The sequence below is a fragment of the Enoplosus armatus genome, chromosome 22 (genome assembly GCF_043641665.1).
Source record: "Enoplosus armatus isolate fEnoArm2 chromosome 22, fEnoArm2.hap1, whole genome shotgun sequence".
Classification (NCBI taxonomy): domain Eukaryota; kingdom Metazoa; phylum Chordata; class Actinopteri; order Centrarchiformes; family Enoplosidae; genus Enoplosus; species Enoplosus armatus.
The window spans coordinates 17,718,722-17,735,324 of NC_092201.1; the positions used below are offsets into that span (position 1 = coordinate 17,718,722).

A 16,603-nucleotide genomic window follows, 5' to 3' on the forward strand; every position below is an offset into this window, starting at 1 on the left:
TTTAAACTGGACAGACCTGAGACTGCATGAATAGCAAAAACGCTAAGTATATTGTGAAAAATGAATGAAGTAAGTTCAAGCAGAAGCTACCATTAGTTACTTTAATCTTTGAGCTCTAAATTTGTAATATTTCTTTTCTCCAGTTCAGGGATTTTTTCTCTGAGGTGGCCAGCTTTAAATACAACAGTATGACCTTGTCTACCTTCATCTGCAAATAAACACAAAGAAATGTAATGGTTCAAAGGGAATCATCCATATCTAATATAGTGATGTTTCAACGACAGACATGATGAGGAAGAATGGAAGCTGCTTTGGATGAGATCATCAGCTAAATGCCTAAAATGCAAACATCAAAAATAAGTAAGGAAAATGGATATACTGCATGTGTGTCCATGCATGTGTGTACATGTGAGCCTGAGGGAAGACAGACAAGCGAGGTAACAAGGCTGTCATAAATTTTCAATAAATAAACACTATCTGTGTCTCCTCAGAAATTCTGCAACGTGAGCAGTTTTTCTCCCATGAAGTTTGATGGCCAACTGTAAACTGAGAGAAATAAATCACATGGAGAAATATAAAACTCCACCAGCTGGACACAAATACCACACCATCCTCCTACACACACACACACACAGACACACACACACCCACACACACCCACACACACCCACACAACGCACTCTTACTTAGCAGAATTAAATTTCAATTTCATGGATGAGTTTTTTGAAAGTTACCCCCAGAAAAAAAAAAACCCTGCAAGTGTGAATATGAGAATACCAACTAGCTGAACCTTACGTAGTTGAATCTGACTAAAAGCAGCCAGTGTGTGCATGCATTTGTTTATTGTAGGAATTCTCTGTCCCAGCCAACTGCTGTCAATAAGAAATAATGACAATATGGAAAAAGAAAGAAATGTGACAATACAGTCTCTTATTGTGCATGTCCACAAAGAACAAATCAATCACAAAAAGACTATTTCTGCATCAAATGAGAATGAATGTGCTGCTTTTGTGACAAAAGACAGAGAAGAAAAGGGACGAGGATGTGGGTGGAAGCGTGTGAGTGTGCGGGGGGGGGGCATCTAAACATTTGGGGCGACATTCCCCCCACAACACGCGGGCTGCTCTTTGTCGCCCCGCCATCTTTTGTCTTTCAATTCAAAAGGCTGTTTTTAAGCAACAAATAGTCTTAATTTGTCTGTGAGAGAATCAGCAGCGGCACAGGGCGGACGGCCATCGTGTTCTGCCACATCAAAAAACATAACAAAAGGAGAAGAAAAAAGTCAGCAAGTAAGCAACGGGGCGTGCAAAGACTTCGAGGAAAACATAGGACAGCGCAGGCTGAAAGCGAGGGGTGTGTTCAGGAGTGGAAACAGCTGGACTTCAGTCTTTCCTTCAGTCCCTTCATCCCTTTATTCCTCTCTGGTTCTTTTTCAATCCCTTCTCGTTCAGTGTCTGCTCTTTTGTCAAAGCGCCTGCCCCCCTCCAGTCATACGCATCCCAGATCTGTCTGTCACCACAAAAACGTCCGTCCTCCCATGAGCTCCACAAGGCGGCCTGTGTGTGTGTAAATGTGTGTAAAAGTGCTACATGTGCAGCCTGCAGGTATGTACATGGTCCTGGAGGTCTGTGCATAAGCATAATGGTTGTGTCTTTGTCTTGACGTGTGAATGCATATGATGGTGTGTGTGTGTGTGTGTGTGTGTGTGTGTCTATACATAACACTGGCTACAGTAGCTGTATGTGTGTTTGTGTGTGTCTCCCACCCCCGCCACAGGAAATCTTCCGGAGTTCAGCCACCATTGTTCCAATGCTGCGATGGGTGGTCTGCTCTTTGAAGAGGAAAATCCCTGCTCTGCCCAAAGCCCTGGCATGTACAGGGGGATTACTGCCCATTGTTTGTGCATGCGTGTGTGCGCGCTCGTATATGTGTGTTTGTGTGCATGCAGAAACGAACAAGCCAGAAATAATCTGCCTGCCAAGACAAACTTAATTTCTAAGGGTGTATATGTGCGGAGATACCAAAGACTAGTGGCCAAAACGTCCTGCCAAATAACTTAATACCAAATTGTGTGTGTGTGTGTGTGTGTGTGTGTGTGTGTGTGTGTGTGTGCGTCTAGAACGTCTATGAGTGTGTGTGCAGTTGCAGAAAACAGGGGCCAAATATTTCCTGCCAACCCAAAATGCTTAAATGAGTGTGTGTGTGTGTGTGTGTGTGTGTGTGTCAGTGAATTCATGTGTACAAGAAGCAGTTGCCAAAACTTTCTGCTAAAATTAAACTAAAGGAAAAGTTCCGTTCATCTCATTTTTCGTAACGTAGGAGCCTTTTTGGTATGTTTGGCGAAAGAAATTACAAAGTGATTATTATTATTAACATTATTGTTTTTCAACAAATTGATTTTTTTTTGTTATGTAGGCCAAATTTTATGTTGTTTTTTTTAATTGCATCACTCGAGACCTTTTACCCTCTCATTAGTAAGCTTTAGAACAGGTGTCCTAACAGAGCAGTTGACATTTTGGGGAATTCGCTTTCTTGATGAGAGATGAAGATCAATACCACTCTTGTGTCTGTGCTCAGAGCGCCAACAGGCCCGGCTGTGTCCAAAGTTCCAAAATACGCCTACTAACACTTCTAACCCTTATTAATTAACACACATTTTTACATTCCTGTTTGTGAACGACTTTAACAAATGAGATAAAACAGGCTAGCTGTTTCTTAGAGTGGTATCAATCGTCTCCTCTTACTCTCAGCAAGAAAGTAATTGAGCACACTTCCCAAAATGTCAAACTATTCCATAAATTAAAAAAAACTTAGCTTAGTGCTCTCAGAAAGTCCTGCATCCCGTCATATCAAGCCACTTCTAGTGTCTCTGTCCTCGTGGCATGAAGCTCACCACCTGTTCATGTTCATGACGGTCCACACTGACCTCTGTGCAGATATCCAGACATCCTTACACTCTACACAGAATGTACACGCTGATCGCACTACCTGTCCGCACATGTGATCGTGAGTTGGTATCATGAAGCCAATGGTCAAAATACAACAACGTTATTCTAAATATGAACGCAAATCACAGTAAATCAGTCTGGTGTATGTGTCACTTCACCTACAGAGTGCGGGCACGAGTAACAGGATACTGACTGCCGTTCATTTAACGGCACCAGTGTCTTTAAAAATAACGACTTTCTGAAAACTCCATATAGAACCTTTAAGCTGTACTCTAATGTTATAGTAGTAAGCCACGGCGGCATGGTGGCGCAGTGGTTAGCACTGTTGCACAGGAGGTAAAGCTGGTTACAGCGGGTTGGGGTTCCACTCATGTCGAAGTGTCCTTGAGCAAGGCACTGAACCCTAAGCTGCTCCCGATGGAGACCAGCACCTTGCATGGCAGCTCGGTCGCCATTGGTGTGTGAATGTGTGAGTGAATGGGTGAATGAGACTTAGCTGTAAAGCGCTTTGGGAACCGTGAAGGTTGAAAAGTGAGATCATTTACCATTTAAGTGTAGCTTACAGTATTTTATTACATTATTATTTACAGTATTTCCCTCTGAAACTTAGGAGTAGAAGTATAAAGTAATATAAAATGGAAATACTCGAGTACAAGTACCTTAAAATCCGAATCAGAAATACTTTATTGATCCCCGGGGGGAAATTATACAATAAGTAAGTACAAATTGTACTTACAGTAAGTACAGTACTTCAGTAAATGTATTTAGTTACTTTACACCACTGCGAAAGCGAAAATGATTACCCAAACTGCCACTGTAAACACCCATCACAGTCCAACGTGTTGGTTCAACTTTGACCTGCCATACCTTCCATACATATACACAATATTTTCCTGTGTCATTTTTAATGGCACTTCAGATGCAGATTGCTTACAACCTTTCTGATCATCTGACTGCTCCTGTTTCTTGCCATGAAGAACTTTCTTGTGGCAATGGAAGGATGGTTAGAAAATAAGGATGAGGTGGTAATAAACCAGAATAATTCTGTAATAAGTCAGAGACTGGGTTTATTGCAAGCACATATGCGTGTTTGTGTGTATACATCCCACAGCTTATGTATGTCTTCTTTATGGATAGAACATAGTGAGATTATAGCCAAACTGTGCAGTTTTAGCCGGCCTTTATCTGTGCCTGCTTAAACAGAAATGCAGTAATTCAAAGAGAGGCTTCAAAAGCAACGGCGCTGATGTTCAAAGACAGACAAGCTAAAGACTTAGCTCGGATAAGTCGTAATTCCTTTACAGCATGTGTGTGCAGTGTGTGCGCAGAAGACAGAGACAGAGAGGGAAGACTGGATGTGAGAGAGGAAAGTACTATGACACATGAAAGGGAGAAAAAGAGAGAGGTGAGTAAGGGATAGACATGCAACAAGGTAGAAATGGATGACGGAAGAAGAGAAGCAGCGAGGCTTCTGCCTTCTCACCTCAGCTTAAACTTAATACTCTCTCTTTCCTTTAACTCACCACCCACACACTGCTGCGTCTCATCACACACAAACATGTACACACACAGCCATACAGGCAGACGCAAAACAAAGACAGCCAGCAATTATGAGACGGTGTACACAAACACCACCTACTGTGCAACGCATCCAAAACACACATTTTATCTGAGTACAGCAGCACCTCCTAACACTTCACAATGTCCTCACTGAACATAATGCATTACACACACACACACACACAGAAGCAGTGACAAAGACAGATACAGCGCATCATCAAGCAGCCTCGTAGGTGGTCCCTCTCCTCTCTTTCTCCCTCCCACACTCCATCTCCGTCTCTTTCATCCTGTCTGCTCCACTTCCACGTTCAGTGTGACGACGTTGCCTCCAGGATAAAGTGGTTGAAGATTAAGCTGCAACTTTCACAACTCGCGACGTGGGCTTCTGCTGAACGCTGATGAATTAAGTGTCTGGCCACTCGCCATCTGTCCCATGTCTGTTTTTAAACTGGTTTGCAACTGATTCCACATTTAGCCAGTGTTAAACTACAATCTACAGTCTTCTGCAGAACGTCCCTTTATCTTTTTGTCAGCCAGTTCGCCACACAGAAGTGCAGCTGGGACTTTTTCTGAAAGCAGTTCCAAGTCGATGAGCTCAAAGTTTCTCCAACATCCAAGATTTAAGTGTTAGCGTGTTTGGTGCTGACCCTCCCATAGATCCTCTAATATACATGAAGTCTCATGTTCAGGCTTCACCAGGAACCAGGAGTGTCTTTGAACACACTAACAAGGCAGAGTTTTCATAATGGTACATGATGTCAATGTAACTTTACGATCAAGTGTTCACTGTGATGGTACCAATCTCAGTCAAATCCAAGTCTTTGCTAGCTGATTTTCATAGGGTTATGAAATGAACTGAAACTGGAACTGGCTGCCAGGAAAGTATTACTGTAATCTCAAAACAAACATCAGCACAGGGTTGTAATTTATAGGCTACAACATGCAAACCAGACTTTCTTTAACCTACATTTAAGATGCACGTATAATATATACGTCAACAAAGGGTCAATGACTCTGTGTCATTTGACTCACTTATAGTGATGAACCCACAGAGAATAATCACCCGTCTCTGCAGTTCTCCTGATGGAGCTCATGCATGCAACATTTTAGCTTCTTTCAGCTCATTGTATTTGTATTTCTGGTCCACAGCTTTGTCTTTTTGGTTGGTTGGTTTAGTCTCATGACTCTCATCAACCTTGTTTCCAGCAGGCAGTTTTTTTCTGAGCAGCAAACAGCAGACAGACACAGTTAGCAACTAGCTGGAGAACACAGTGGAGCATTTAGCAGCTAAAGAGTTGGTGGAGAGCAAACCAGAGCTAAAAGGAGAGGATCAGGTGGCCAGCAACGCCACTCCAAATGAATGAAAAAGATTCTCCCTGTCTGCTGGATGAGTAAATAAAGAACTATTTGCTGACATTTTTTCCACAACAACTTAACAAGGTGATAACATATTGTGTTTACAGCTTACTCCGTTTCCCCCAAGTAGTCAAAAACTCAATTAATGATTTGAGTGAGGCTTCGGCACTGGGCCTTTCTTTGCATTTCCTTTGTTCTTTATAAACTGGGCTGGAAGCTTCAGAAGTACAAGCCACCCAGGCACTCAAACTGAATCATTGTTTTGTCAGCCCATCATTATATACCTTGGAGTGATCAATTCTGAAGTGCAATTTTTCAGAGCCAATGCAGGAAGATGTGTGTCCTTAATGTAACTAGGTGTAAACTAGGGATGCACCAATCCGACTTTTTCTCTCCCCTCACCGATTTTGATACCTCAACTCAGGGTATCAAAGTTGAGTACTGATCCACCAGAGCTTTCATTTTCCAGATTAAATCTATCAAATCTTGGTTTCGCAGAATAATATCAAAGTTCAAGTTTTATTTTGTCCTTCCAAAAAAGATAATCCAGACATGTAAAAAGTATTTTTCTTTATCTTTATTTGTTAGACAGCAACAGTTGTCATCATTGAAAATACTGACAAATGTGAACAGAACCAATGACAATGGCTACACATTACATTGCATTTTGTTAAGTTTCATAAAGCAATTTGAATTTCTTTGTCTGTAGTCTGTATCTAGGTTTAACATTTGTCATCCTAACCGATGAAAGCGGTGGTCGAAGCGAACGAGAGATAATAGCTTTGTTACCGTTGCTTAAACTGGGTTCAGATGACAGGAGTTTTATAATCCTAACTGGTTTTGAAATTGGGTTGTATCACACTCATGAAGAGAATCTTCACAGATGTTCTGTTCAGATGAATGTCAAACATGCACACACTACAGGATATCATTAAGATTATGGTGCCAGAGGGAGCAATACACCACCTCACGTAATCTCGCGTGATCTCACGTGAACTCATGTAGAAGCAGATGTAAACAAACTGGAGACTGATGTGGTGCAACAACTTGCTGTAGTGATGCTTTGCAGTGAGAAAAAACAAAAGCAGAGGGCTAAACGAGTCTGGATGAGAAAATGGTTGAGGAGATGCTGTCAACACGGGTTGTCTATTCTTCAGCGGGAACTGGAGGTGAGATTTTAGTTTTAATATCTGTCAACAGTAGTATACTATGCTAATGTTAGCCTCAGGGGCCAGAATATTTATGATCCAGATTTTAACTCTTTATATGTTTGAAATTATCGGGGCGTCTCGACGAGTCTGCGAGCAGGTCGGGAGGTTTAAGACTGGATCTGCAAACTCCTCACATTACCAGATAATCTGGGCCGAACATTGGTACTGACCAAAGTCCAGACCAGATTTCGCCTCCGATTGTCGGGAACGGTGAATCAGGTATACATCGGCCCAAAACTCCTGTAGTCTGAGCACAGCTTTAGTGCATCCGTGGGCTTTGCCAATGCGGGTGTCAGAACAGAGTCAATTACAGGTGCGACCAAATCTTCTTTTACATTCACACACTAATTTTCACTCACATGTGGTGCAAAATGCTCGGCTCAGGACATCCCTAGTTTTATAGTGGGTCTGAACTCTGACCACAGTGTATAAGTAGAGAGTAGAAAAAAACCTGAGAGCTAGCTGTAGCAAAGTGGAGAGAATGTTTGTATAGCATTCATTTTCATTTAGGTCCCCTATACTGTACAATTTATTAAATGTATCTCGCTTGCTGTGCTGGTGCCTAAACATCTGGAGGGCAAAGTGGTTGATGCCTACATCTGTACACAGGCTAACTAATTCCCATCTGGCCTGGTTTGTTTGCTGTCATCTTGAAAGAGAGGGCTACTCCTGAATTCAGCAACAGTTTGTGTACAGCAAATTACATGCACTAAAGCTGACCCAGAAAACAAATCTGAAAGAGAGCGAGAGAGAAAGAGAGAGAGAGAGAGAGAGAGAGAGAGAGAGAGGATTGAATTGAATTGAAAGGGGAAATTATGACAAATACTTCACAAGCGATATCTGCAGATCTCTTCCGAATGTTTTCTCAACTTGGAGGGAAAAAAAGAAAAGAACTTGTTTGAAAGAAAAAGTGGAGATGTTTCTTCAGACCATTTTCACATCCCATTGCATCTTTTCCTTTCCCTCATGCTCACACACACGCAAGGAAGGCAGTCTTTTAAGTTTGCAAATAGAAGACACAAAAGCAGTGAGGGACAGATGGGAAATGGTTTGTTTAAATTTACAGTCACTTGGAATTCTGTCGAGTTTCCCAATGTTAAAAACCATAAAGGAGTGTCAAACTTCCTCGTTATGCTCTCCTCCAGCAGCACTCACTGCTGGGTAAACATAAGAGAGGGGGGTGAAGAAAAAAAGATAGGAAGGATGGAAAGCGGAGAGAGGGAGATAATGACAAGGAAAATGAGGCTTGGGCGAGGAAGGAGAAATGAGAGAAGCAGAGAGGGAGATAGGAGGAACGTGGAAAGAGAAGGAATGAGGGAATAGAGAGGGAGAAAGGAGGGGTGGAGGAAAGGGAGTGCAGGAAAGAAAAAGAGTGTGCCAGAAAAAGACAGCAGTCATGAAAGTTTAATGTCTGCGCTGTTACCAAGCTAAAGGGAGCAAGCTGGGAGGACAACGAGGAAAACTGAGGAGGTGAAGAGGTCCAAAGGGGTCCATAGGGTAGCTGCGGGGGGAAACACCTGACAGAGGATGGAGATGGAGGAGTAGAAATCACATACACATATGGATGCAGAGGCAGGTGCAGAGCTCCCGGGCAAAAAAACCCAAAACACACATACTTGCATTTAAAGTGCCTACACGGCAATCGCATCATGGTCGTCACTTATCTATTATTCAGCAGTGAAGGGGAACAGAGTACAGCAGGCGCTAAATAAAGAGTTGAAGCAGAGATGCTAAAGGCTGTAGACCCCTCAACCCAGAGTCAGAGAGAGAGAGGCCTGTGGTGATTTTTGATTAGGGGGACACTGAGACAAAGTCTCAATACCAAGATGAAAGTTGAGGTTACTTTGGTTTCAAGAGTCTCTTCTGTTCTCAGGAAGAGTTATTATGCATTTTTATCATCAAAATGCACTTAAAGCTGCACCAGTTAAGAGTTTTTATATTAACAATGGATCAAATGTGATGTGAAAGGTGTCTCATGTAGTGACAAACCCACGGAGAATCACCCATCTCTGCAGTTCCCAGAAACGGTTTAACCAGAAGTCTCGCTCTGAAATCTTGCGAGAGGTGAGTTGTTGCAGGAAGACAACTACTGGTTAATCTGGTTAAACAAACAAGGATCTTACTCTTTAACAAAAGGTCTATCTCTGTAGGGATACTTTCCATAATGCTGTCAATGCAGTAACAATCTGAGCACAATCAGAGTCACTGGCAAAAACTATGCCAGTTGCCCCCAAGTATTACGTTGCAGCCATTGCAGTGCTTTTGGCAATTATTACTCATTTAGACACCAGAACCTTTAAAAATAGGGCCCAGGCCACAATGATCGGCGCTATGGCAGCACGATGTGTGTAGGAAAAGGGGTGAGGCTTTCAGTCCAAATAACACCATCCCAACTGTGAAGCAAGGGTGTGGCAGCATTATGTTGTAGGGTTGTTTTGCTGGAAATGGGACTGGTGCACTCTACAAAATAGATGGCATCATTTGGAAGGAGGATTATCTGCAAATACTGAAGCAACTCAGCATCTCAAGACATCAGCTTGAAATTTGAGGCTTGGTCGTAATTGGGTCTTCCAGCAACAACGATTTTAAGCATATCGACAAAGTTGTGACAAAATGGCTCACAGACAACAAAGTAAAAGTATCTGAGTGGCCATCACAAAGCCCTATGGACTGAACTGAAAAGCCGTGTCTGAGTAACTGACTGAGGTACACTAATTCTGTCACGAGTAATGGTGGAATTGTGGAAGGCTACCCTAAGCGTTGGATTCAAGTGAACCAATTGAAAGTCAATGTCACCAAATACTAACAGTGTATTTAAACTTCTGACCCCCTGAAAGTCTGTTCTAGTAAACAAAAGCTGAAATAAATGTCTTTCTTGGCTATTTTGAAATTATCGCTCATAGAAATAAAGCAGATACCTTATTGACGTAACACATGAAATGTATGGTAACATGAAATATGTGGAGTTGCGAAGAATTGAGTTTAAACGTCTTTAGCTGTGGTGTATTTAAATATATGGCCTCAACTGTATATATGTATATATTAATAAACCGTTTTGATAAGGATCTCCCAAATTTGATTATTAATGTCCCCTCCACTCGGAAATGTGTTTTGCTTATTGTTACTTGACTTGGATGTTTACCTTAAATCTCAGTTTAAGACATGCATGTACAGGCATGATTTTGTGACACAAGACAAAAACAACTAGTTTGGAGGTCAATCATGGTCCAACATGCAACTTATGCAAATGTGATGAGGACACACGCCTCCAACTCACGCACACTGACAATGGACTATTCAGTGAAGCAGGAGACAACACCTTTGAGATTAGTTATTTGCTAATTGATAGATTCTGGATTTTTCAAGGAGGAGAAGTAGAATATTTAGTGATTCACTGGTGAAGTAATGACTGTCTGGAACATGCAGATAAACAGCAGAGAAGTGGATTGCACCGCAGGAATGCTCTGAAAAGTTTCTATGCACATTCTAATACATTTTGACACCTTTTTTTGCTGCAACTTTGGTCACCATTGGAAACCATTTTAGCTGCTGTGAATCCAAGCCGACTACAGCTACATCTCTGCAGAAGAGCATGCTACAACATTCAAGCCCACAAGTGGTGGATATATCATGGAGTATTGACGCTTTCCTTTAAAAACCCTCTGCTTAAGGAAACAAATGAGGTGGGGAAGTCAGGCAATCATTGGCAGCTCTATGTTGAGAAGTTAGCAACACCAGCGACCATAGTCATAGGGGCCAGAGCAGGCGATGTTGAATCCTATTTAAAACTGCTGGCTCAGGATAAAAGTAAATATAGCAAGATAATTATTCACGTTGGCGTTAATGGCACCCGATTACGCCAATCGGAGGTCACCAAAATTTATGTTGAGTTGGTGTGTACGTATGACAAAACCAGTGAAAACATGTATAGCTGCATGTCGGCGGACTTTCTGGAGGGGACCTGGTCTGATGGGGAGGGACGGCATTCATCCCACTTTGAATGGAGGCCATGTAGGCAATGTAGACCAAAACCATGACAACCCAGAGTTGAGACCAGGAGGCAGAGTTGCAGTCCTACATGCTTCTCTGCGCTTCCATTAGAGCAGTTACCCACCCCAAACCCCATTGAGATGGTGTCTGCCCCCCGACCACTTAAATTAATTGAATCAAAAGTAAACAGGAGAGGAGTCATAAATAAAACCTTAATAAAAATGAACATCACCACTGCTATAGTACAACAAAATAAATAAATTAAATGTGGACTGTGTGGAAAACACTAAAGCCAATTTTGTTTGTAATAGTGTACCACCCCCCAGGGCCATACTCCTTTAATTTATTAGTATTAATATATTTAGTTTTATATCAGGTTTAGTTCTTAAAACATACTTATACTTAATTCATAATTGTAGGTGATTTTAATATTCATGTGGACGTTGATAATGATAGCCTTAGTACTGTGTTTATTTCATTATAAGATTTGATTGGCTTCTGTCAGTGGGTACATAAACCCGCTCACTGTTTTAATCACACCCTCGACCTTGTTCTGGCATATGGCATTGAAATGGAGCATCTACTAGTCTTTCCACAGAATCCTTTCTTATCAGACCATAATTGAATAACTTCTGAATTCCTATTAGGGGACTACACGCCATTAGGCAAAAATGCCTACAATACATGTCTATCTGATAGTGCTGTGACTAAATTTAAGGAAGTGATTCCATCGGCATTTAATCTTCACTGACATGTCTCAATATAACTGAGGACTCCTATGCTAACTTTAGTCCCTCCCAAATTGATCATCTTGTTGATAGTGCTGCAGGCTCACTACGAATGACACTAGACTTTATTGCCCCTCTAAAAAAGAGGATAATAAAACAAAGGTGGTTAGCTCCATGGTGTAACCCCCAAACCTGCAAATTAAAGCAAACATCGTAAAGACTTGAAAGGAAATGGCGCTCCACCAATCTGGAAGAAAGTCTTAAAATATATAGATGCCAGAGCAGCCTATTACTCAAGGATGAACTTTCCCCCAAACATTATTCCATATGACCTCTGGGTCATAAAACAGACCTCAGAGTGGACCCTAATGGAAGTCAGGTGACAATTGGCCAATTAACTTTCATAATAGGCTATGGCATGTTTAACTAACTAACTAACTAACCTTATGAGTGGCGTTCATAAAAGAGAGCAAATGCCCAGAATATCCCGTTAATATTTTAAGTGTTCCGTGGATGGAAATTTTTCTCACACATAAGAGAAAAAGACAGAAAAACACTGTAAATTGATCTGTATTTTACTGAGAATCTTCAGTATTTTTGCCAGTCTGTGGTCTGTGTGTGTGTGTGCGTGTGTGTGTGAGACGGCAGTAAAGCAGCCACTGAACTAAAGTCATACAGAAGGGGAGACAGACAGAAGGAGAGAGCAAGAGAACAAAGCCTTTAAGAATTAAAGCTGCTCCTCTCTTGACCCCGAGTCGACTCCAAAGCACAATGAGATCCATATTTAAACACAACATTCACTGCAGTATATTCCCGCTCCGCTCCACCAGCTCACGCTATCACACGGCATGAATAAAGACGCCACTCAAGTCTACAGCCATGGCAGCGCCAAAAAACATACACGCACACACAGAGAAGTGTTGGCTCGACATACGAAATCCACATTAATGCTGGTTGTTGGTGTGTGTGTGCTCACACCCACGAGTGTGTGCTGAAAGCCTGATCAAAGAGGCCATTATTGGAGACAATTGGAGTGAAGTGCTGCTGCTCACAAGCTCGAGGTCTGCCCCTCGCCCTCGCTAACCCTTGTTTCCCTCCCCTCCTCTTTCTGAATCTCTCTTCCCCGTCTCTCCTCTCACCTGTCCCACATAATCAACCTCCAACCACCGTCAATCCAGCACTTGCCTTTGCACGGACGGCGGCTTTTCAATACCGCTTACAGTCGTCCTTTTTAGCTTATCGTGGCTCTTCGGGCTGCACACACTTTTCGTCAGAATATTTAAAAGATAAACTAGGAGTTTTATCAGTAGAGATTATGAGGCAAACAACCACCAATAGAAATATATACGTGCAGATGGATTGAAAAAGTCTGCACTGCATTACGTGACAACAAAATAACTTTGACGGACTGGATGTTCACTTTATTGGTTTGCACTTTATGCATATTCATATATTCATACTATTGACTCATTCTAATACCTGTCTTTTTGAAGAAAAAAGTAGATAAAAACAGAATTCACCTGTTGGTGGTGTGGAGAGTTCTGTTTTTACTCTCCCTGGCCACCATGGAACTGAACTCAGACAAGGCTTACCCTACATTAGAGGAGGAATATGAGGAGGAATATGAGTTGATAACCAAAAAAAAAAAAAATGTTGTTGATTCATTTTCTATAGATTTATTAGTGGACACGTTGACTAATCGTTTCGACAATACATTAGTAAAAACTTACATGAGTAGAGTAAAATAAGTCTGACTCACATAAGTTCAAGAAGCCTAGAGGGACCAAAATGCAGCAAAAAAATGACTTGTGAAAGATAGAAACACAAATATACACACAGTCCTCATACAGTGACTGACAGCTGGACCTGCATGGATCACCATGACAACAGGGGGCAGAAGTTTGGCATCAGTCTCCAGGGCTGTGAGTTGTGAGTTTACCCAGGTAAGACAGCCTTCCTCTGGGGAGAGGTATAGACTGTCTCCCTCCTCCTCTCCTCTCCAGTCTTTTTAAACCTCCACCTCCTCTTTCCCTGCCATCTCCTCATTTTCCAACTTCTCTCTCTTCCTTTCTCCCTGCATGAATTTCATCCCCCCCCCCCCTTTTTTTCTCTTCTTCTCACCACTCCCCCCTCTCCTGCAGCGTTCACCATCCCTGACAAAGCCTTGAGCGGCTGCCAGCGGCCCCTGAGAGCCAACTGACTTCCTGCTAAAAATAAGAGTTGAGAGAAGAATTGCAAGAGACCTGCCACCGAGGGCTGAAATGGGAGCGAGGGTTTGGAGAAGGTGGAAAGAGAGATGGAGCCAGAAGAATGAGTTTGAAGGAGGAAGAAACATAGAGGGAGAGAAAAGAGAGAAAAAGATGAACAAACAAAACGAAAAGATTGAGAAGATATTCCACTAGAGGAAAGATTAAAGAATACAAAGTTTGGGGGCAGATAACGTTACCTGACCGAGACTCAGTTTGACGAAATGAATACGCAAAACCTGATCTCCCTGTAAATCTGCTCTGCACACACTAAACAGCAGGAGTTACATTCATCTACAGAATGAGACGGTCTGTGTGTGTGTGTGTGTGGGTGTGTGTGTGTGTGACAGAGACGGGGAGCAGGAGGGAATGAACGAGAGAGAAAGAATAGGAATAGCCAGATTATAAATATTTATACGAGCAGACAAGAGGAAGAGTAATAGATTGCAGAGTTGCAGGGGAGAAGAAAGTAACGGCAGAAGAGAGGAGGAAGGGATGGAGAGGAGAGACTGACTTCAGAGGCAGCAGCAGGCGCGTTTGGCTCGGTTTATCTTTTCTTTCCCGTCTCTCCCGTTGCCTCTATCGCCGCTGGAGTGCGGGCTAGCGGATTTGCAGCTTGTACTCCCTGCAGCTCCCTTGTGTGTGTGTGTGTGTGTGTGTGTGTGTGCGTGTGTGTGTGTGTGTGTGTGAGGAGGGGAAGGACAACAAGTTCTCCCCTTATCACCCCCCCTCACCGCTCCCCTCCCTAATAGAAAGAGATGAACACACAAAGGCCCACGCACCCACTAACGGGCTTCTGCCGTTCCCAGCTCCCCGAGGTGTGTGCCGGTGTTGATGATGCCGATGACAACGATGGCGATGGTAGCAGATGTTGTAGAGTCACAGATTCGACTCTTTTTTTTTTCTTTTCTGTCACATGGTCACTCTCGTTCCAGGTTCCAACAGTTATCTCATCACTATGATAAGACCCACACTTGCCCCCAACACAGTGCAGAGATAAAATGCTTCCAGTGGAGGCTGATGATGCAAAGGATGACTTTTATTCACATCACTGTAAAAAAAAAAAAAAGGCTGTTTTTTGTGTATTTTTAGAAATGGATAATTTTACTTTTACTTAAGTACTATTTATCTCAAGTATTGTACTTCACTACAACAAAAGTCAATGGAACAAGAGAAAGGACCCAAATCAGCAGCTGCAGCAGAGAAGAAGCTGCTGGTGTGTCTGCAGCCACAGGAGGGCAGAGCTCCAGAGAGCTCCATGACCAGAGAGGAGACACTCTGGAACACATGTGTCCCTGGACTGGCTATAGTGGGACAGAGAGGCTGAGTGGACTGGTTATAGTGGGACAGAGAGGCTGAGTGGACTGGTTATAGTAGGACAGAGAGGCAGAGGGGACTGGTTATAAAGGGATGTATAGTGATGATTTGAGAATGAATGAGCAAAGAAGGTGAACCTAGACTAGATTAAGGTTAAATAGGTTAAATAAATTAAGATTAAGATTGAACATGTACAACAACAAACTCACTGCACAGATGAGAGTGTCAGCAACCACTGCGTTGCCTTGCAATGTAGCATTGTGTGTGTGTGTGCGCGCTGCAGGATGTGTAATAACTGTGCAGTCTCACCTTTGCTGTAATGTGTGTGATTGTGGGCTGCAATCACTGTAGAGTTTATATTGTTAAGTGTTAGACTATTTAATTTATGTGTGTCCATAGACCTTCTATTGATTTTTGTTTAATTGTTTGAGCTTTGTCTCTTTTCTGGTTAATTCTTGTGAGGCTATACAGAGGAAGTTGTAAATGTATAATTGATAATCAGGTGTGTGCTCAGACTATAGAAATGGAATTTGTTGTTTGTTTGGACATTAGGACCAATTAGACCTATGGCATGATGTTGTTCCCTTAACGCATAAGTTGACATTTAATGCAATTTATTTTGTAGTCAAAAGGTGTTTAAAGACTTCTATTATATTGGATGTTCTGTGTATAATGTCCATAGAAGCTCATTCACTCCATTCTCTGCTAGACGTGGGAGGTCGAACTAGAGGCTTAGTATCGAGGATATATTTACTCGTAATTTCAAACCTCTGGCAGTCCATCAAATCTGGAGTAGGTATCTTCTTCTGTGGATGACATTTGCTGGTTAACAGTCTGGGACAATTTAGATGGTACTTCCAAAAATCCCAACCACAAACTGCTACACTTCAACTTTCTGCACAGAATGTATCTCACTCCCAGGATACACTCTCCATCTGATGAAGCTCATGTTCTCTTCTGACTGCAAGGTCTGCCCTAATGGGGACACAGGGTCTTTTCAGCACATGTATTGGAATTGCCCGGGGTAGTGTATTTCTGGAAAATGGGATCTACAACCTTGTCTGACCTACTGATATTAAAGTGCCATATTGTCCAAAGCTGCTCCTATTGAATGATGCTTCTTGTTGGTGGTAGCCTCCTTATTCTCTCTCCCGGAATCATTGGCTACAATTGTTATTGGATATAGCACATATGGAGATGTCAGTAGCAAGAATGTATAATGCCAAACAATCAACCATCAGTGCCTG

At 42.3% G+C, this 16,603-nt stretch overlaps 1 protein-coding gene across 1 annotated transcript in view; it reads right to left on the reverse strand.

Moving 5' to 3' along the window:
• Nucleotides 1-16,603, reverse strand: part of mpped1 (metallophosphoesterase domain containing 1) — a 64,428-nt gene that overhangs the window by 44,290 nt on the left and 3,535 nt on the right. The gene's annotated exons all lie outside the window — the stretch shown is intronic.